The sequence below is a fragment of the Spermophilus citellus genome (genome assembly GCF_964194105.1).
Source record: "Spermophilus citellus genome assembly, chromosome: 4".
In the NCBI taxonomy this organism is placed as follows: Eukaryota; Metazoa; Chordata; class Mammalia; order Rodentia; family Sciuridae; genus Spermophilus; species Spermophilus citellus.
In genome coordinates, this window is record NC_138185.1 from 48,805,753 (window position 1) to 48,829,079 (window position 23,327).

Consider the following 23,327-nt stretch of genomic DNA (forward strand, 5'->3'; position numbering starts at 1 on the left):
GTTCGTGATGCATTTTGAGTTTTTTGTGTTGAGATGTAGATTTAGATCAAGTCTTCTTTCCCTTTGCCCCTAGATATCTAATTCTAAAGTACCCTTTGTGGGAAAAGCTAGAAAATATCTAAAATTTAGATAGTAGTTTAGATAGTTGTTTAGATGGTTGCAGAACTCTGATAACACTATAAAACATCAGCCCTACACTTCAGATGAAAAAATTGGGTGCTAATTGAATTACTAAATAAACTTGTTGGGATTTTGACAGGAAATTCATTAAAATTACAGGTACATTTGCTGAGAATTTAGAATAGGATATGTTTCTCCATTGATTAATGTGTATTTAATGCTTTCATAATGTTTGTAATTTTCAGATTGCAAATTTTGAATGTGTTTTAAGTTTATTTCTAAGCATTTCATTTTCTTTCAAGTGATTATAAACAGTATTGTTTTTATTTCTTTTTACACATATTTCTTGTAAGTATGTGATTAGTTTTTGCTCACTTATTAGTTTCAGAAAGTTTTTGTTTTGTAGATATCTTATGATTTTCTGCATAAATAATCATATCATCGCTAATTAGGGTAGTTCTATTTCTTCCTTTCAAAGCTATATGACTTTTTAATGCCTTTTATTTCTTTCCCTTACTTTATTGCAATAGATAGAACTTGCATTACTATGTTGAGAACATCCATTCTTGCATTGGTCCCAATATCAGAGGAAAAGCCTTTGCTCTTTCACTTTTAAGCATATTAGAGGTAAATGTTTGGGAGGTCCTCTTTATTCAGTTAAGAAAGTTCCTCCCGGGGCTGGGGATGTAGCTCAAGCGGTAGCGCGCTCGCCTGGAGTGCGTGCGGCCCGGGTTCGATCCTCAGCACCACATACCAACAAAGATGTTGTGTCCGCCGAGAACTAGAAAATAAATATTAAAAATTCTCTCTCTCTCTCTCTCCTCTCTCACTCTCTCTTTAAAAAAAAAAAAAAAAAGAAAGTTCCTCCCTACTTTCAGGGTGCTGAGAGTTTTCCTCAAGAGTGGGTGCTGGGTTTTGTTAAGCCTCTTCATGCATCATTTGATGTGATCATATGACTTGTCATTTGTTAGTCTGTTAATGTAGTTCAGTGTACTGATTGCTTTTCAAAGGTTGAGTCACCTTGCACCATCATGTGGGATTTTTCCTTTGCCCAAAGTGACTCAAATTTGAAACACAGTGAACCACGTTAACAGACCAGCAGCGGTGGCCTTCCATTTGCTGCTCTTTTGTGGAAGAATTTTGTGTCTAAGTTCAGGGAATATATTGATCTATGTTTTTCTTTTAATATATTCTTTGTCTGGTTTGGGTTTCATTAAGTTAGTAGAGAAGTGCTCCTTTTTTATTTTTCTGAAAAAAAAACCCATCTAAAATTAGTGTTAATGCTTCTTTATGTGTTTTTGATAGAATTCTCCTGCAAAACAAACTAGAATTGTATTGGGGCATTTTAAAAAAATATATATTTACTTTTTTTTAGTTGTAATTGGACACAATACCTTTATTTTGTTTATTTATATTTGGTGCTGAGGATCGACCCCAGGGCCTCATATGTGTTAGGCGAGCACTCTACCACTGAGCCACAACCCCAGCCCCTATATTGGGGCTTTTAAGTTATGAATTTGGTTTTTTATAATAGTATCTGACTATTTAGGCTATTTCATGTTTGTTGAGTTTGGATAGTTTGTGTTTTTTATGAAATTGTTCTTTTCTTCTAAGTCATCAAACTTATGGGCTACAAATTCATTCCACAGAATTCTGTTATTATCCTTTCAATGGATACAGATTTATAGTGATAACTCCTGTTCAATTCCTGATGTTAATATTTGTGTCTTCTGTCTTTTTTGAATTTGTCAGTCTTGGTAGATATTTAGCAAAATCATTTATATTTTCTAAAAAGCAAGATTTGTTTTATTAATTTTACTCTTTTGTTTTATTATTTTTGATTTCATTAATTTCTTTATTACTTCTTTTCTTCTACTTGTTTTGTAATAACCTTGCTCTTCTTTTTTATGGTTTCTTTAGATGAGAAATTATATTATGGCTTAAGATCTTATTTATTCTCTACTGTAAGCATTTAGTACTATGAATTTCCCTTTTAGCACTGCTTTAACTGCATCTCGTAGGCTTTGATGTGCTATGTTTTATTTTTTATTCAATTCTATGTATTTTGAACTTTCTTTCAAATTTCCTCTTTGAATCATGAATTATCTCAAAGTATGTTGCTTAATGTTCAAGTGTTTTTATATTTTTCTGTTTTCTTTTGGTTACTAATTTCTTTACATTATGGCCTGAATGTACATATTCTGTATGATTTTAATGATCTAAAATTTGTTGAGGTTTGTTTTTTGGCTCAGTATATATTCTACATGAGCAAATATCTATTGGTAATTAAAAAAATTTGTATTATGAATTTGTTGCACTGATATATCTGTATAGATGCTATATAAATATAGGATCTATATAGTTGATGGTGCTCTTTAGATTTTCTATATACCTGCTAATTTTCTGCCTGCCTCTTCTATCAGTTATTAAAAGGAGGTTATTGAAATCTTCATTTAAAATTATAGGATTGTGGTTTTGTGTATTTCTTTTTTTCATTTCTATCAATTTTTGTTTTGTGTTTAGAGGCACTACTGTATGGTGCATACACATTTAAGGTATATCTTCCTAGTAGATTGACTGATTATATTTTAATATTTATATCCCTAGATTTTATGTATCAAAGGCAAGGACTGTGTCTATTTTTGTTTAATGTTTTAACCCTTAGTACCTAGAATAAGACTTGTGCCAAGGAGGCATTCACTCTCTATTAAATAGGTAAATAATGTATTTTTAACATAAAAATTGACTAGATCCAACTATTCATTTTATTGCAAAATAAACTGAGATCCATAAAAGGTATTTTAGTTACTGATGGTCTCAGAACGTCAGAGAGCATGGAGTATACCATGATAGCTTTGCTCCCATATTTATACTTTAAAATATATCCAGTGATGTGCATGGGTGTATACATTTCATGTGTATTGAGACTGAGGTTAAAGAGCAAGAGACAGAAAGACCCTACGTCCTGAAGTGTTCTTGGTATTTCCTATTTGTGTCTTTTTTTTTCTTTTTTTTTATTGGTTGTTCACAACATTACAAAGCTCTTGACATATCATATTTCATACATTAGATTGAAGTGGGTTATGAACTCCCAATTTTACCCCAAATGCAGATTGCAGAATCATGTCAGTTACACATCCACAATTTTACATAATGCCCTATTAGTAACTGTTGTATTCTGCTACCTTTCCTATCCCCTACTATCCCCCCTCCCCTTCCCTCACATCTTCTATCTCTACCCCATCTACTGTAATTCATTTTTCTCCTTGTTTATTTTCCCATTCCCCTCACAACCTCTTATATGTAATTTTGTATAACAATGAGGGTCTCCCTTCATTTCCATGCAATTTCCTTTTTCTCTCTCTTTCCCTCTCATCTCATGTCTCTGTTTAAAGTTAATCTTTTCTTCCTGCTCTTCCTCCCTACTCTGTTCATAGTTGCTCTCATTATATCAAAGAAGACATTTGGTATTTGTTTTTTAGAGATTGGCTAGCTTCACTGAACATAATCTGCTCTAGTGCCATCCATTTCCCTGCAAATTCCATGATTTTGTCATTTTTTAGTGCTGCGTAATATTCCATGGTGTATAAATGCCACTTTTTTTATCCATTCATCTATTGAAGGGCATCTGGGTTGGTTCCACAGTCTAGCTATTGTGAATTGTGCTGCTATGAACATCGATGTGGCAGTATCCCTGTAGCATGCTCTTTTAAGGTCTTCAGGGAATAGTCTGAGAAGGGCAATAGCAGGGTCAAATGGTGGTTCCATTCCCAGCTTTCCCAGGAATCTCCAAACTGCTTTCCAAATTGGCCGCACCAATTTGCAGTCCCACCAGCAATGTACAGGTGTACCCTTTTCTCCACATCCTCGCCAGCACTTGTTGTTGTTTGACTTCATAGTGGCTGCCAATCTTACTGGAGTGAGATGGTATCTTAGGGTGGTTTTGATTTGCATTTCTCTGACTGCTAGCGATGGTGAGCATTTTTTCATGTACTTGTTGATTGATTGTATATCCTCCTCTGAGAAGTGTCTGTTCAGGTCCTTGGCCCATTTGTTGATTGGGTTATTTGTTATCTTATTGTCTAATTTTTTGAGTTCTTTGTATACTCTGGATATTAGGGCTCTATCTGAAGTGTGAGGAGTAAAAATTTGTTCCCAGGATGTAGGCTCCCTATTTACCTCTCTTATTGTTTCTCTTGCTGAGAAAAAAATTTTAGTTTAAGTAAGTCCCATTTGTTGATTCTTGTTATTAACTCTTGTGCTATGGGTGTCCTATTAAGGAATTTGGAGCCCGACCCCACAATATGTAGATCGGAGCCAACTTTTTCTTCTATCAGATGCAGAGTCTCTGATTTGATATCTAGCTCCTTGATCCATTTTGAGTTAACTTTTGTGCATGGCGAGAGGAGGGGATTCAGTTTCATTTTGTTGCATATGGATTTCCAGTTTTCCCAACACCATTTGTTGAAGATGCTATCCTTCCTCCATTGCATGCTTTTAGCCCCTTTATCAAATATAAGATAGTTTTAACTTTGTGGATTAGTCTCTATGTCCTCTGTTCTATACCATTGGTCCACCCGCCTGTTTTGGTACCAGTACCATGCTGTTTTTGTCACTATTGCTCTGTAATATAGTTTGAAATCTGGTATCGCTATACCGCCTGATTCACACTTCCTCTTTAGAATTGCTTTTGCTGTTCTGGGTCTTTTATTTTTCCATATGAATTTCATGATTGCTTTATCTATTTCTACAAGAAATGCCATTGGGATTTTGATTGGCATTGCATTAAACCTATAGAGGACTTTTGGTAATATCGCCATTTTGATAATGTTAGTTCTGCCTATCCATGAACAGGGTATATTTTTCCATCTTCTAAGATATTCTTCTACTTCTCTCTTTAGGTTTCTGTAGTTTTTATTGTATAAATATTTCACCTCTTTTGTTAGGTTGATTCCCAAGTATTTTATTTTTTTTGAGGATATTGTGAATGGAGTGTTTTTCCTCATTTCCGTTTCAGAAGTTTTGTCACTGATATACAGAAATGCCTTTGATTTATGCATGTTGATTTTATATCCTGCCACTTTGCTGAATTCATTTATTAGTTCTAGTAGTTTCTTTGTAGATTCTTTTGGGTCTTCTAGGTATAGAATCATGTCGTCCGCAAATAGTGATAATTTAAGTTCTTCTTTTCCTATTTTTATGCCTTTAATTTTTTTTCGTCTAATTGCTCTGGCCAGTATTTCGAGAACTATATTGAATAGAAGTGGTGAGAGAGGGCATCCCTGTCTTGTTCCAGATTTTAGAGGGAATGACTTCAGTTTTTCTCCATTTAGAATGATGGTAGCCTGAGGCTTAGCATATATAGCTTATACAATGTTGAGGTAAGTTCCTGTTATCCCTAGTTTTTCTAGTGTTTTGAACATAAAGGGATGCTGTACTTTGTTGAATGCTTTTTCTGCATCTATCGAGATGATCATATGGTTCTTATCTTTAAGTCTATTGATGTGGTGAATAACGTTTATTGATTTCTGTATATTGTACCATCCTTGCATCCCAGGGATGAATCCTACTTGATCATGGTGCACAATTTTTTTGATGTGTTTTTGTATTCGATTCGCCAGAATTTTATTGAGGATTTTTGCATCTAGCTTCATTAGAGATATTGGTCTGTAGTTTTCTTTCTTTGAGGTGTCTTTGTCTGGTTTCGGAATCAGGGTGATGTTGGCCTCATAGAATGCATTTGGAAGAGCTCCCTCTTTTTCGATTTCCTGAAATAACTTGAAAAGTATTGGTATTAATTCTTCTTTAAAGGTTTTGTAAAACTCCGCTGTATACCCATCCGGTCCTGGGCTTTTCTTGGTTGGTAGTCTTTTGATGGCTTCTTCAATTTCATCCATTGATATTGGTCTGTTCAAATTCTGTGTATCCTTTTGACTCAGTCTGGGCAAATCATATGACTTAAGAAATTTATCGATGTGTTCACTATCTTCTATTTTATTGGAATATAGGTTTTCAAAATAATTTCTAATTGTCTTCTGTATTTCTGTAGCATCTGTTGTGATATTGCCTTTTTCATCCCATATGTTAGTAATTTGAGTTCTCTCTTTTCTTCTCTTTGTTAGCATGGCTAAAGGTCTGTCGATCTTATTAATATTTTCGAAGAACCAACTTTTAGTTTTGTTAATTTTTTCAACAGTTTGTTTTGTTTCAATTTCATTGATTTCCGCTCTATTTTAATTATTTCTTGCCTTCTGCTACATTTGCTGTTGTTTTGCTCTTCCTTTTCTAGGGCTTTGAGATGAAGTGTGAGCTCATTTATTTGTTGGCTTTTTCTTTTTTTGAAGAATGACCACCAGGCGATGAATTTCCCTCTTAAAACTGCTTTCATTGTGTCCCATAAATTCCGACATGTTGTGTGTGTATTTTCATTTATCTCTAAGAACTTTTTGATTTCCTCCTTTATGTCTTCTGTAACCCATTGATCATTCAGTAACATATTGTTCATTTTCCATGTGATGTAGGATTTTTCCTTCCTTCTTGTATCATTGATTTCCAGTTTCATTCCATTATGATCAGATAAAAAGCATGGTATTATCTCCACCCCTTTATATTTACTGGGGGTTGCCCTATGGCATAATATATGGTCTATTTTTTAGAAGGATCCATGTGCTGCTGAGAAAAAAATATATCCATTTGATGATGGTTGATATATTCTATATATGTCAGTTAAGTCTAGGTTATTGATTGTGGTATTGAGTTCTATAGTTTCTTTTTTTTTAATTTTTTATTGATTATTTAAAGCATTACATAGCTCATGATATATCATCTTTCATACATTAGACTCAAATTGTGTTTTGAACTCCCATTTTCAACCCAAATATAGATTGCAGAATCACATCTGTTACATATTCACATTTTTACATAATGCCATATTAGTGTCTGTTGTATTCTGCTACCTTTCCTAACCCCTACTATCCCCCCTCCCCTCCCCTCCCCTCCCATCTTCCCTCTCTATCTCCCCTGCTGTTGTTCAATTCTCTCCCTTTTTTTTCCCTCCCCCTTGCCCCTCATAGCCTCTTATAATTTTATGTATCCTTGAAGGTCTCCTACCATTTCCATATGCTTTCCCTTCTCTCTCCGTTTCTCTCCCCCCATTCATCTTTGTTTACTGTAGTCTTTTCCACATGCTCTTCCTTCCTGTTCTGTTCTTAGTTGTTCTCATTATATCAAAACAGACATTTGGCATTTGTTTTTTAGGGCTTGGCTAGCTTCACTTAGCATAATCTGCTCTAATGCCATCCATTTCCCTGCAAATTCTATGATTTTGTCATTTCTTAGTGCTGCATAATATTCCATTGTGTATAGATGCCACATTTTTTTTATCCATTCATCTATTGAAGGGCATCTAGGTTGGTTCCACAGTCTAGCTATTGTGAATTGTGCCGCTATAATCATTGATGCAGCCGTATCCCTCTAGTGCGCTCTTTTAAGGTCCTCAGGGAATAGTCCGAGAAGTGCAATAGCTGGGTCAAATGGTGGTTCCATTCCCAGCTTTCCCAGGAATCTCCATACTGCTTTCCAAATTGGCCTCACCATTTTGCAGCCCCACCAGCAGTGTACAAGTGTACCTTTTTCCCCACATCCCCGCCAACACTTGTTGTTGTTTGACTTCATAATGGCTGCCAATCTTACTGGAGTGAGATGGTATCCTAGGGTGGTTTTGATTTGCATTTCTCTGATTGCTAGAGATGGTGAGCATTTTTTCATGAACTTGTTGATTGATTGTATGTCCTCCTCTGAGAAGTGTATGTTGAGGTCCTTGGCCCATTTGTTAATTGGGTTATTTGTTATCTTATTGTTTAATTTTTTGAGTTCTTTGTACATTCTGGATATTAGGGCTCTATCGGAGGTGTGGGGGGTAAAGATTTGTTCCCAGGATGTAGGCTCTCTATTTACCTCTTTTATTGTTTCTCTTGCTGAGAAAAAACTTTTTAGTTTAAGTAATTCCCATTTGTTTATTCTGGTTGTTAACTCTTGGGCTATGGGTGTCCTATTAAGGAATTTGGAGCCCGACCTCACAATTTGTAGATCGTAGCCAACTTTTTCTTCTATCAGACGCAGTGTCTCTGATTTGATATCTAGCTCCCTGATCCATTTTGAGTTAATTTTTGTCGATGGTGAGAGAAAGGGATTCAATTTCATTTTGTTGCATATGGATTTCCAATTTTCCCAGCACCATTTGTTGAAGATGCTATCCTTCCTCCATTGCATGCTTCTATAGTTTCTTTATTCATCTTTTGTTTGCAGGATCTGTCCAATGCTGAGAGAGGTGTGTTGAATTCACCCATAATTATTGTGTTGTGGTCTATTTGATTCTTGAACTTGAGGAGAATTTGTTTTATGAACGTCGCAGCACTATTATTTGGTGCATAAATATTGATAATTGTTATGTCTTGTTGGTGAATGGTTCCTTTTAACAGTATATAATGTCCTTCCTTATCCCTTTTGATTAACTTAGTCTTGAAGTCGATTTTATTCGATATGAGGATGGCCACCCCTGCTTGCTTACGAGGACCGTGTGCATGGTATATTTTTTCCCATCCTTTCACCTTCAGCCTATGTATGTCTTTTCCAATCAGATGTGTCTCCTGGAGGCAGCATATAGTTGGATTTGTTTTTTTAATCCATGATACCAGCCTATGTCGCTTTATTGGAGAGTTTAAGCCATTAACATTCAGAGTTACTATTGATATATGGTTTGTACTTCTAGCCATGTTTGATTATTTATCCTTTTTAAAAAAAATTTAGTTTGTTTCTCCATGATTATCTTTCCCCTCTCCCTCTGTCTTTACCGGGGCACTTCCCACTGATGGTTTTGGTTATTTTTTTCATTTCTTCCTCGTGTAGTGTTTTGTTCAAAATGCTTTGCAATGCTGGTTTTCTGGCTGCAAATTCTTTTAACTTTTGTTTATCATGAAAGATTTTTATTTCGTTGTCATACCTGAAGCTTAATTTTGCTGGATACAGAATTCTTGGTTGGCATCCATTGTCTTTCAGTGTTTGAAATACATTGTTCCATGACCTTCTTGCTTTCAGCGTCTGTGATGAAAAATCCGTTGTTAACCTTATTGGTTTACTCCTGAATGTAATCTGTCTCCTTTCTCTTGTAGCTTTCAATATTTTCTCTTTGTTCTGTATATTGGATATCTTCATAACAATGTGTCTTGGCGTTGGTCTACTGTGATTTTGTGTGCTCGGTGTCCTGTATGCATCTTCAATTTGTATATCTGTTTCCTTTTTTATTTCTGGAAAGTTTTCTGTAATTATTTCATTCAGCAGGTTACTCATTCCCTTGGTTTAAATCTCTGTACCTTCTTCTATCCCGATGACTCATAATTTTGGTTTTTTTATGTTATCCCATAACTCTTGGATGTTTTTCTCGTGATTTTTTACCAGCCTTTCTGAGTTGGCTAGACTGTTTTCAAGATGATATATTTTGTCTTCATTATCTGACGTTCTGGCTTCTACTTGCTCCACTCTGTTAGTGATACTCTCAATTGAGTTTTTAATTTGGTTTGTCGTTTCCTTCATTTCTAGAATTATTGTTTGATTATTTTTTATAATCTCTATCTCCTGATAAAGATGCTTAACTTCTTCTTTTATCTGTTTATGTAATTCATTCTCAATGTGTTCTTTCGCTGCTTGAATTTGCTGTCTCGTATCCTCTTTAAGGTTCCATTCCATCTGTCTAAGGTGTTCCTTGAGTTCTTTATATGACCATTTTTCTGATGACTCTAGGTCCTCCTGAATATTTAGGCTGTCCTGCATTGTTTGTACTCCTTTTATTCCTTGCTGTTTCAAGTTGCTCATGTTACTTCTTGTTCTGTTTGATTGCTGAGTTACTGTTTACTCCTATAAATTTATTTGGTGCTTGGGAGAAAAGGTATTAGAAGGGAAGGGAAGAAGTCACTAAAGAGAATGAGAGTAAGCAGGTAGAATTCAAGGAAGGGGGAATAAGAAAATTGAAAAGAATTGAAAAGACAAAAGAAGAAAAAAATAGGAAATAAAAAAAGAAAAAAAATTAAAAAAAAAGTAATAATAAAAAAATTAAAATTAAAATTAGAAGAAAAAAAATTAAAATAATTTAAAAAACAACAAGAAAGAAAAATGAAAATGAAAGAAAAAACCCAAATCAAAAAAAAGGAAAAAAAAACCTAATAAATTCCGTCTTAGAGTTTGATTAACTTCTCTTCCAGTAGGTGGCGCTGTGCCCACCAGGCCAAGTTTCTCCTGTCTATACCCAGGAACCAATCACTGTGCAGCAGCTCCTCCTCCCAGACTGGGCGAGTCTCCAATCCTGAGTGCCTAGGGCCTCCTCTTGTGTCTAGTCACTTCCCCACTTTTCCTCTAGCCAGGCCCCTCTCACAGGTGCCCCTCACCACAATACTGGCTACACGCCAGGTCTGCTGCTCCCAGGAGCCCTGTTTTCATGAATGACTGGGCACACTCTCCCAGTTTGCCATTCCCTCAGACCCTAAGTTTGTAGAGCTTGGGGCTGAGAATCCTCAGGGAATTTTACTTGTCCTCCGGTAGCCACGCCCCCGGTAGCTGGTGCAAGAGACCTCAGTTGTCATCACTGGTGGGAGCAGTAGCCGGGAGTTTCGTGCTGCAGGTCCCGCGCCACGTCTGATTCCCTCGGTCTGGCTGTCGCGCTCATGGGAGAGCTGGGGGGGCTCTTAAGTTTTCCCCGATGTGTGGAGAGGGAAGGTTAGGGAATTACACACCTGTAGCCGCAGGTTTCAATGAAGCTATCTCCTCCGCCACAGTCTGGTGATGTCAGTTCTCTGCCATAGTGGTATCTCTTGCAAATGGCAACAGTTCGTTTCCCTTTGCCGGGTGACCAATGCAATGGGTGGGTCCTTACTGTCTTTCCCAAGCCCTGTTTCAAACCTGTGGCCACTACCTATGAAGGCTCGGTTGGCATTTACCTCCGTAGGAACAGAAGGGCCGACCAGTTGTTTCAGCTGGATGGATTAGTGCTGAGTCACAGCTGTTTGTCTGCAGGAAGCAGGTGAACAGGAGCTTGAATTCAGCCAATCCGGGCTCAGTGTGTGTTCTGAGAGGCCCAGACTTTTCGCCCCAGATCCACCTTAGTTCAGCATTGCCTAGTGATCCATTGCCTGGTTCTCAGAAGTAGGGCTACTTGGGATCCTCAGTTCCTGCATAGCAGAACAACCTGTGACTCTGAAGTGTGGGACATTTCCTGCCTTTCAGGGTTCTCAGTGTTCTCCCTGTGGTTTCTTTTCAGCTTCAGCATAGTACAGAGACCTAGGCTCTGGATGCAGGACAGAAGCCTACAAAAAGATTGAAACAATCCCTATTTGTGTCTTATTACACTTTAACATTCTGTGTGGATAAAAAAAAAATTCTGTGACACATGATTCTGCACACGGTAATTAATTAATGTTTAACTGCCTAATTTTACTCCTCATTTTCCTGTGAGTATAATTTATTGAATGTCTACAGGCTGATCAGAAAGTTTTTTCTTTCCCCAGAGGTCAGTTCTCTGAGTCTGAGGCTGCACTTACAATCTTTTGAGAGAGATGGAGTGTTTCTCCCCACAGTCCCCTGGCTTCAGAGGCTGTCTTTCTCTCAGGAGCATGACAGAAGCCCTATTTAGGGCTCACCTTTCACCTACTGGATCACTCCTGTAAACACAGTCCCAGAACAGCCAACCTTTGTCAGCTGCAGGCAACAGTGTTTATTAAACAATGATGTGTATCCTTCATGGGCCATGGCCATGAAAATGCCCACCTGACAAGAACAATCTGCTCTCCTTTTTCCTCTGCCAGCCTGAACATTATTTAGTAATTTTAATACTTCCTTAAACAGGAACTCTGTCCTAGAGAAATAAGCAAAGCAAACAAAGGAAGAAACAAAGGTCAGGAGTTAAAATAAGACCAACCATCCTTTTTCTGAGCCATTGGCTGAAACACATGTCAAGAAAAAGGTATCTGACAATTAACAACCTAGACTTAATTGACATATATAGAATATACCACCCAACATCAAGTAGTTACACATTTTTCTCAGCAGCACATGGATCCTTCACAAAAAATAGATCATATATTATGTCACAGGACAACTCTTAGACAATATAAAGGAGTAGAAATAATAACATGCATCCTATCTGATCATAATGGAATGAAACTGAAAATCAACGATAAAAGAAGGAAGGAAAAATCATGCATCACGTGGAGAATGAACAATAGGTTACTGAATGATCAATGGGTCATAGAAGACATCAAGGAGGAAATTAAAAAATTCTTAGAGATAAATGAAAACACTGACACAACATATCGGAATCTATGGGACACATTGAAAGCAGTTTTAAGAGGAAAATTCATTGCTTGGAGTCCATTCCTTAAAAAAACAAAAAAACCAACAAATAAATGATCTCATACTTCATCTCAAAATCCTAGAAAAAGAAGAGCAAAATAACAGCAAAAGAAGTAGAAGGCAAGAAATAATTAAAATCAGAGCTGAAATTAATGAAATTGAAACAAAAGAAACAATTGAAAAAAATTGACAAAACCAAAAGTTGGTTCTTTGAAAAAATAAATAAAATTGACAGACCCTTAGCCATGCTAACGAAGAGAAGAAGAGAGAGAACCCAAATTACTAGCATACGGGATGAAAAAGGCAATATCACAACAGACACTTCAAAAATACAGAAGATAATCAGAAATTACTTTGAATCCTTATACTCCAATAAAATAGAAGATAGTGAAGGCATCGATAAATTTCTTAAGTCATATGATCTGCCCAGATTGAGTCAGGAAGATATAGACAACCTAAACAGACCAATAACAATAGAGGAAATAGAAGAAACCATCAAAAGACTACCAACTAAGAAAAGCCCAGGACCGGATGGGTATACAGCAGAATTTTACAAAACCTTTAAAGAGGAACTAACACCAATACTTTTCAAGTTATTTCAGGAAATAGAAAAAGAGGGAGAACTTCCAAATTCATTCTACGAGGCCAACATCACCCTGATTCCTAAACCAGACAAAGACACTTCAAAGAAAGAAAACTACAGACCAATATCTCTAATGAACCTAGATGCAAAAATCCTCAATAAAATTCTGGCAAATCGGATTCAAAAACATATCAAAAAAATTATACACCATGATCAAGTAGGATTCATCCCTGGGATGCAAGGCTGGTTCAATATACGGAAATCAATAAATGTTATTCACCACATCAATAGACTCAAAAATAAGAACCATATGATCATCTCGATAGATGCAGAAAAGGCATTCGACAAAGTACAGCATCCCTTTATGTTCAAAACACTAGAAAAACTAGGGATAACAGGAACTTACCTCAACATTGTATAAGCTATATATGCTAAGCCTCAGGCCAGCATCATTCTGAATGGAGAAAAATTGAAGGCATTCCCTCTAAGATCTGGTACAAGACAGGGATGCCCTCTCTCACCACTTCTGTTCAACATAGTCCTCGAAACACTGGCCAGAGCAATTAGACAGACAAAAGAAATTAAAGGCATAAAAATAGGAAAAGAAGAACTTAAATTATCACTATTTGCAGACGATATGATTCTATACCTAACAGACCCAAAAGGGTCTACAAAGAAACTATTAGAGTTAATAAACGAATTCAGCAAAGTGGCAGGATATAAAATCAACACGCATAAATCAAATGCATTCCTGTATATCAGCGACAAATCCTCTGAAACGGAAATGAGGACAACTACTCCATTCACAATATCCCCCCAAAAAATAAAATACCTGGGAATCAACCTAACAAAAGAGGTGAAAGACCTATACAATGAAAACTACAGAACCCTAAAAAGAGACATAGAAGAAGACCTCAGAAGATGGAAAAATATACCCTGCTCATGGATAGGCAGAACTAACATCATCAAAATGGCGATATTACCAAAAGTTCTCTATAAGTTCAATGCTATCCCAATCAAAATCCCAACAGCATTTCTTGTAGAAATAGATAAAACAATCAGGAAATTCATATGGAATAATAAAGACCCAGAATAGCAAAAACAATGCTAAGCAGGAAGTGTGAATCAGGCGGTATAGCGATACCAGACTTCAAACTATACTACAGAGCAATAGTAACAAAAACAGCATGGTACTGGTACCAAAACAGGCGAGTGGACCAATGGTACAGAATAGAAGACACAGTAACCAATCCGCAAAACTACAACTATCTTATATTTGATAAAGGGGCTAAAAGCATGCAATGGAGGAAGGATAGCATCTTCAACAAATGGTGCTGGGAAAACTGGAAATCCATTTGCATCAAAATGAAACTGAATCCCTTTCTCTCGCCATGCACAAAAGTTAACTCAAAATGGATCAAGGAGCTCGATATTAAATCAGAGACACGGTGTCTGATAGAAGAAAAAGTCAGCTATGATCTACATACTATGGGGTCAGGCCCCAAATTCCTCAATAGGACACCCATAGCGCAAGAGTTAACAACCAGAATCAACAAATGGGACTTACTCAAACTAAAAAGTTTTCTCTCAACAAAAGAAACAATAAGAGAGATAAACAGGGAGCCTACATCCTGGGAACAAATCTTTACCCCACACACTTCAGATAGAGCCCTAATATCCAGAGTATACAAAGAACTCAAAAAATTAGATAATAAGATAACAAATAACCCAATCAACAAATGGGCCAAGGACCTGAACAGACACTTCTCAGAGGAGGACATACAATCAATCAACAAGTACATGAAAAAATGCTCAACATTGCTAGCCGTCAGAGAAATGCAAATCAAAACCACCCTAAGATACCATCTCACTCCAGTAAGATTGGCAGCCATTAAGAAGTCCAACAACAAGTGCTGGCGAGGATGCGGGGAAATGGGTACACTTGTTCATTGTTGGTGGGACTGCAAAATGGTGCAGCCAATTTGGAAAGCAGTATGGAGATTTCTTGGAAAGCTGGGAATGGAACCACCATTTGACCCAGCTATTCCCCTTCTCGGTCTATTCCCTAAAGACCTAACAAGAGCATGCTACAGGGACACTGCTATATCGATGTTCATAGCAGCACAATTCACGATAGCAAGATTGTGTAACCAACCTAGAAGCCCTTCAATAGATGAATGGATTAAAAAAATGTGGCATTTATACACAATGGAGTATTACTCTGCAATAAGAAATGACAAAATCATAGAATTTGGAGGGAAATGGATGGCATTAGAGCAGATTATGCTAAGTGAAGCTAGCCAATCCTTAAAAAACAAATGTCAAATGTCTTCTTTGATATAAGGGGAGTAACCAAGGACAGGGTAGAGACGAAGAGCTGGAGAAGAAGAATAACATTAAACAGGGATGATAGGCGGGAGGGAAAGTGAGAGTTAAGGGAAATTGCATGGAATTGGAAGGTGAGCCTCAGGGTTATACACAATTACATATAAGAGGAAAGGAGGAGTAGGAGAAAAATTATATAAGTGGAAGAAACGATTTATAGCAGAGGGGATGGAGAGAGAGAAGGGGAGGGGAGGGGAGGGGAGGGGTGAGGGGACAGTGGAGAATGGGATAGACAGCAGAATACATCAGTCACTAGAAAGGCAATTTGTAAATCAATGGAAATGTAACTGATGTGACACAGCAATCTGTATACGGGGTAAAAATGGGAGTTCATAACCCACTTGAATCAATCTGTGAAATATGGTATATTAAGAACTATGTAATGTTTTGAACAACCAACAATAAAATAATAATTAAAAAAAAAAGAAAAATGTATCTGAGGGTTGAATCTGGGACTTGGACTTGAGATCCTATTTGAAAGGTTAAACCTTAGTTTAAGTATTAATTTATATTTCCACAAACAGTATATAAGTATTCTTTTTTCCTCATATCCTTTCTTGTTTAGTTTATTAACCCATTTATTGAATGGGATTATTGATTTTTTTGGTGTGGTGAGCTTTTTGAGTTCTTTATATATTATGGGTATTAATCCTCTGTTGGAAAAGTACCTGGCATTTTTTCTCATTCTGTAGGCTTTCTCTTCATACTCCTAATTTTTCCTTTGCTTTAAAAAAACTCTTTAAATTGATGCCATCTAATTTATTTATTTTTTTTCTATTTATGCAAAACTTTATTTCTAAAAAAATAAATAAAATGAGAAATTGATGAATTGTTTATTTCCTGCCTCAAAACTTCTCCACAACACCTATACTTCCTGGTCTCTTTAGTCTCATCTTTTAGAGGGCTATGGATAAATCCCATATTTCATAAAGAACAAATAAAATCATCATCTGAAGGTAATTTAATATATATTTAATTATAATGATAGAAAAACATACACATTATTTTCTGCTACTTTATGTTTAAAATGTGTCACAATTAAAATTAAAATATATTTAAAAAATTTTAGTTGATTTTTAAAAAAACAAATGACAATGGAATGCATTACAATTTTTATTACACATATACAGCACAATTTTTCATATCTCTGGTTGTTTATAAAGTATGTTCACACCAATTCATGTCTTCATACATGTACTTTGGATAATGATGGGCATCACATTCTACCATCCTTGCTAATTCCCTGTCCTCTCCCTTTCCCTCCCACCCCTCTGTCCTATCTAGAGTTCCTGTATTCCTCCCATGCTCCTCTTCCCTACCCCACTATGAGTCAGCCTCCTTATATTGAGAAAACATTTGGCATTTGTTTTTTTGGGGATTGGCTAACTTCACTTAGCATTATCTTCTCCAATGCCATCCATTTACCTGCAAATGTCATGATTTTATTCTCTTTTATTGCTGAATAATATTCCATCATGTATATATGCCACCTTTTTAAAATCCATTCATCTACTGAAGGGCAACGAGGTTTGTTCCGCAGATTAGCTATTGTGAAATGTGCTGCTATAAACATTGATGTGGCTCTGTCCCTGTAGTATGCTGTTTTTAAGTCCTTTGGGTATAGATTGAGGAGAGGGATAAGTGGGCCAAATGGTGGTTCCATTCACTTTTTTCCAAGGAACCTCCATACTGCTTTCCATATCAGCTGCACCAATTTGCAGTCCCACCAGCAATGTATGAGTGTGCCTTTTCCCCCCACATCTTTGCCAACGCTTATTATTGTTTGTCTTCATAATAGCTGCCATTCTGACTTAGAGGAGTTTTTATTTGCATTTCTCTAATTGCTAGAGATGATGAGCATTTTTTCATATATTTGTTGATTGAATATCCTTTTCTGAGTTCCCTAGAGATTGGTGCTCCCAAGATGTAGGCTCTCTATTCACCTCACAGATTGTTTCTTTTGCTGAGAAGAAACTCCTTAGTTTGAATGCATCCTATTTATTATTCTTGGTTTTAATTCTTTTTTTTTTAATATTTTTTTTTGTAGTTGTACACAATAACTTTTATTTATTTTTTTTTATGTGGTGCTGATGATCAAACCCAGGGCCTTGCACATGTGAGGTGAGCACTCTACCACTAAGCCGTAACCCCAGCCCCAGATTCTTGCTTTTAATTCTTGCACTATAGGAGTCTTATTAAGTAAATTGGGGCTTAATCCAACATGATGAAGATTAGGTCTACTTTTCTCTTCTGTTAGGCACAGAGTCTCTGGTTTAATTCCTAGGTCCTTGATCTGCTTTTAGTTGAGTTTTGTACATGGTGAGAGATATGGGTTTAATTTCATTTTATTGTATATGGATTTTTCAGTACCCTAAAGGAAAAACTAATCAAAGAAGAAAATCAAGTCAAGTTAAATAACAAAAAAAAAAAAAACCAAAAAAACAAATATGGATGGAAATACAAACATGTCTCAATAATAACCCTGAATGTTAATGGCTTAAACTCGATAATCAAAAGACATAGGCTAGCAGATTGGATTAAAAAAGACCCAACAATATGCTGCCTCCAGGAGACTCATCAGATAGGAAAACACATACACAGACTGAAGGTGAAAGGTTGGGAAAAGTCATACCACTCACATGGACTGTGGAAGCAAGCAGGGGTTTCCATCCTCCATATCAAATAAAGTAGACTTCAAGCCAAAGTTAATCAAAGGGATAAAGATGGACATTACATGCTGCACAGGGGAACCATACACCAACAAGACATAACAATCATAAATATATATGCCCCAAACAATGGTGCAGCTATGTTCATGGTTTCATTCTTCTACTAAAAGATATCCAGTTTTCCCAGCACCATTTGTTAAAAAGGTTTTCTTTTCTCCATTGTTTTTGGTGTCCTTGTCAAGGATCAGATGATGATTTCAGTGTAGGTTTGTCTCTGTGTACTTTATTCTATTCCATTGTTATAGCTGTCAGTTTTTATGCCAATACTCTGCTGTTTTGTTACTATAGCTTTGTAGTATGTTTTGAAATTGGGTGTTGTGATGCTTTAGTATTTTGTGTGATGTCATTGTGTGATGTGATGTGTTGTCATTGGTATTTTGATGTGGATTGCATTGAATCTGTAGGTAGCTTTTGGTAATATGGCTATTTTAAAGTTATTAATTCTACATATCCATGAACATGGGAAGTCTTTCCATCTTTTTGTGTCTTCTTTCATTTACTTTACCAGTGTGCTATAATTTTAATTATAGAGTTCTTTCACAAACTCTTTGGTTAGATTTATTCCTAGATCTTTTTGAGGTTATTGTGAATAGAATTGTTCTCCTGATTTCTTTTTTAGTGGATTGGTGTATAGAAAAGTTAATTATGTGTGTTGACTTTTTATCCCACTACTTGACTGAATTTGTTTATTTGCTACCAAATTCATTCTTTAGTTTCTAAGTTGGATTCTAGCTCTTTCCCTCAGCTTCTTTATCTTGTGCAATTGTATAACTGTTGATTTAATTATTCAATCTTGGGGAGCAACCAGTATGCACTGGATGGTACTCAGCTGCCATTTTAGGAAAAAAAAAATCTTGACCACCTTTCATACTAGTTATAGATAGCTGAGGGTCCTGGGTCAGAAAATGTGCCTCTGCTTAATGGGCATGAAGCAAGACATTGCTGCCCCCAAGCATGTTAAGCTCGATACTTTGTTTATGGGGCAATGTTGGATCCATACTACATGTAAGTGTGCATTATTGAGTACTTACTACGTGCTATGCTGTTTTAGGTATATTAGTTCAAGAGATGCCCAACACAACAGATACTACTACACCTAAGAAACTAGAAATTTAATGGACAGTAGAACAACAATAGGTGAAATTATAAAACATGAACTATGTCTTGTTGTATAGATCATGCTAGACATGTAAAAAGTTGGTGAGTGTGGTGGTGAGATGTTGGGAATAATTCAGACTGTTACTTCCACTATAAAGGGGTAGATTTTTCCCATTATAAGTGGGTAGTTTTTACATAGCATAATGAGTAGAATTCTTACAATTGGAATGACCAGATTCTCACCTGGGTTCTCAATCAAAATTATTCACCTTATCCAACCTCAGTTTGTTTGACAAATAGGAATCATGGTAGTGCTGACTTGTTGTAATTGCAGTAGGTGATGTTAATTATTCTGACCAATAAGCAACATCTCTGGCAATGATTCCTCACTTACAGTACAAACCCTTGGGATTTCCTGCAGAAGTATGGTGGTGTTTGTCATCACAAGGGTGAGCGCCTCTCCATATCTTCTGTCCACGTTTCCTATGTTTCCAGGGAGGAATGTTATGCAACAGAGTTACTAGCAATGCAAGGACACTTAATTCTCACTAAGAAAAGTGGCAAAACTGTATCTGAATACATGATATGATCCCAAGATTATTTGAGATCTTCCTTTATGATGCAACAAAATGTTCTGGTTCCAATTTATTTTTGCTTGAGAGCAAGACAGTAATTTCTTATTAGGCTTCTGGTGGCATTGAAATCCACTAAAAAAACTATATAGATTCCTTGAATTATGTCCTTTAGCCCTTAAATTCTTTGTATAGTTAAAACAAGACATAAATAGAATGAGATGCCTGGCTTCTGAATAGGAACCTTTTTTGTTTTAGCAATGAAAAAACAAACTAATAAATTCATCTACTGAAGGGCATCTAGGTTGGTTCCACAGTTTAACTTTTGTGAATTGTGCTACTATAAACATTGATGTGGCTGTGTCCCTTTAGTAAGCTGTTTTTAAATCTTTTGGGTATAGACCAAGGAGAGGGATAGCTGAGTCAAATGGTGGTTCCATTCCCAGTTTTCCAAGGAATCTCCATATTGCATTCCATATTGGCTGTACCAATTTGCAGTCCCATCAGCAATGTATGAGTGTACCTTTTTCCTCACACCCTTTCCAACACTTAATATTATTTGTCTTCATAATAGCTGCCATTCTGACTTGAGTGAGATGGTATCTTAGAGTAGTTTTGATTTGCATTTCTCTAATTGCTAGAGATGATGAACATTTTTTTCATATATTTGTTGATTGATTGCATATCCTCTTCTGAGAAGTGTCTGTAGATGAATGGATTAAACATGTGTCATGTATACACAATGAAATATTATTCAGTAATAAAAGAGAATAAAATCATGGATTTGCAGGTAAATGGAAGGCGTTGAAGAAGATAATGCTAAGTGAAGTTAGCCAATCCTTATAAAAACAAATGACAAATATTTTCTCTGATAAGTTGACTGACTCATAGTGGGGTAGGGGGAGGGAGCATGGGAGAAATAGAGGAACTCTAAATAGAGCAGAGGGGTGGGAGGAGAAGGGAGGGGGCAGGGGGTTATCAATGATGGTGGAATGTGATGGACATCATTATCCAAAGTACATGTTTGAAGACATGAATTGGTATGAACATACTTTATAGAGATATGAAAAATTGTGTTTTATATATGTAATAATAATTGTAATGCATCCTGCTTTCATGTATTTAAAAAAATAAAAGCAATTTTTTAAAAAAGAACAAATTAAAAATGGGTGATGCTGAGGAAGGCAAGAAGAATTTTGTTCAGAAGTGTGCACACTGCCACACTGTAGAAAAGGGAGGGAAGTACAAGACTGGGTCAAATCTCCATGGACTGTTTGGGTGGAAGACAATTCAGGCTGCTGGATTCTCTTACAGAGATTCCAACAAAGGCATCACTTGGGGAATGGGTATACTGGTGGAGTATTTGGAGATTCCTAAAATATACATCCCTGGAAACAAAAATGATCTTCTCTGGCATTAATTAAGAAGAAGGGAGAAAGGGCAGACTTAATAGCTTACCTAAAAAAAAAAAAAAAAAAAAAAAAAAAAAAACTACTAATGAGTAATAGCCACTCCCTTATTTATTACCAAGCAGAAATGTCTCATGGCTTTTTTTTTAATGTGTGTACCATAATTTAATTGTTATGATACACCAGAATTCAGATCATGAATGACTGACAAAATTATTGTTGGACAATCCCGATTTAAGGAGAATTGACTTATAGTTAAATTAAAATTTTGTTTATACTTCCATTTTAGTAAATTCTATCATTTTTCCCCTTTTTAAAGTTATGGTTGGACTTAATTAGTAATGTTTAGTATTTCACAAAAATGATGAATGACATCTCAACACTGTTTTTATATTTAGGTTTATATAACTGATTACGTGAAAATGTTAAATATGGGGGAAATCCCTTAACTCTCTCAGAATAAATTATGATGTACATGTATTTTAATTTGTATTTGGTAGTCTATTAAAGGCAATGGTTGAAGATAAGGAAGGAAGCCATGTCTACTTTATATTTTTGTTGACTATGCCAAATTAAGTAGAATTCCTTGTATCTAAAATGCTGTCCTTTCCTTATGGAAAGGCATTTTAGTATGGTTTATGTATAATATTAAATAAAGAAAATTTAATACTTAAAAACAATAACAACAACAACACATACATTCTCTGCCATGGGACCTGTGTGAGAAATTAGAAATTTGAGGTGTGAAAATCTTCATTTCAACTGATCAAGATATTGCATAAAGAGAGAAATTGTTTGGGGGCACGGACACATTCGTATTGTATGTAAACAGTTGCATGGACTCTCTCCTTAAAAACTCCAAGGGCTCCCTTTGTAGTTTTATAATTCATGCTTCCCTGATGTCATGACAGTGTCTTGACAAAGAAGGCATTTATATCTTCTGGGGCAAAGTGGGTTGTCCACTGGGGGTTCTTGTGTAGTACTTTTGCCTCTGTTTTGTGGGAATGAGGCTGCTGTGGGTCACAGTCATTAATATGACAAGGCAAAGACATTTCTCAGGATGAAACTTCCTTGTAAGGCAGAATAGAAGGCAGAATGGAAATAATCTCACTTTGACCTTTTTTTTTTCTAGTACACCAGAAGTAGACAGAAAGGACTTCTGAGGTATTCACAAGTGATACTTATTCTATTATTTCTAGTTTCTTATGAGTGCCCCATTTCTTTTTTTTTAATTCTTGTTTGTTCTTTTTAGTTATATATGACAGTAGAATCTATTTTGATATATTTATACAAGTGTGGAATATATCTTATTCTAATTAAGATCCCAGTCTTGTGGATGGATGCACACACTGGTAAGATTCAGAAAACGTCTTTCATAAAATTTAAACTAGATCAAGCAAATTGATCGAGATAAATCAATTCTGAAATTTAAAAAATATCCCAGTGATGGCTGATTCATAAAGACCACCCACTTCGGCCTTTGATCTTGGACCAAAGTTGTGGCAATGTTTAGGGTCTATTCTGGACACTGAGCCCAAGGTTAGGTGAAAATGGTCCCTGACAGGGTGAGAGACCATACTCTGTGTAATTTCAGAGAGGGAGATGGAGATGGATTTAAAAGATGGTTTGATCTAGTGGATTCTGGGGGCCAGATGCTTAGCTTTGCCTTGGGTTTGCTTCTTCAGAATCTTGGGGTAGAGAGGAATAAAAAGACACAGCTCCCAGCTCCCATTTTCCTTTAGAGGATGGATAAGGAAGAAGGCATGCCTTCTTATTGAGCCGTTTCTCAAAATGGATTTATGGAAAACCCCAGTTGTCCTTCTCTAAAGGGCTCTCTCTTCAAATTGCTGAGAGAAGCACAGCAAATGCATAGTCCATTTCTGTCCCCTGATCCCTGCACATATCTTAGCATTCTAAAGGCCTCAGAAGTCCTATAGTCAAATGCCTCTGGTCCACTTTGTTTAACCCTATGTTTTCTAAAATTGCTGGATTAAGGACTGTATTGAGTACCAGCTATCAGGAACCCATGTCC

At 36.2% G+C, this 23,327-nt stretch overlaps 1 pseudogene across 1 annotated transcript; it reads left to right on the top strand.

Annotated features, from left to right (window-relative positions):
- Positions 1-21,051: 21,051 nt before the first annotated feature.
- Positions 21,052-22,441, top strand: LOC308648144 (cytochrome c-like; annotated as a pseudogene). Its single transcript has 2 exons — positions 21,052-21,387; positions 22,428-22,441. The product of its transcript is annotated as a cytochrome c-like (transcript).
- Positions 22,442-23,327: the final 886 nt, after the last annotated feature.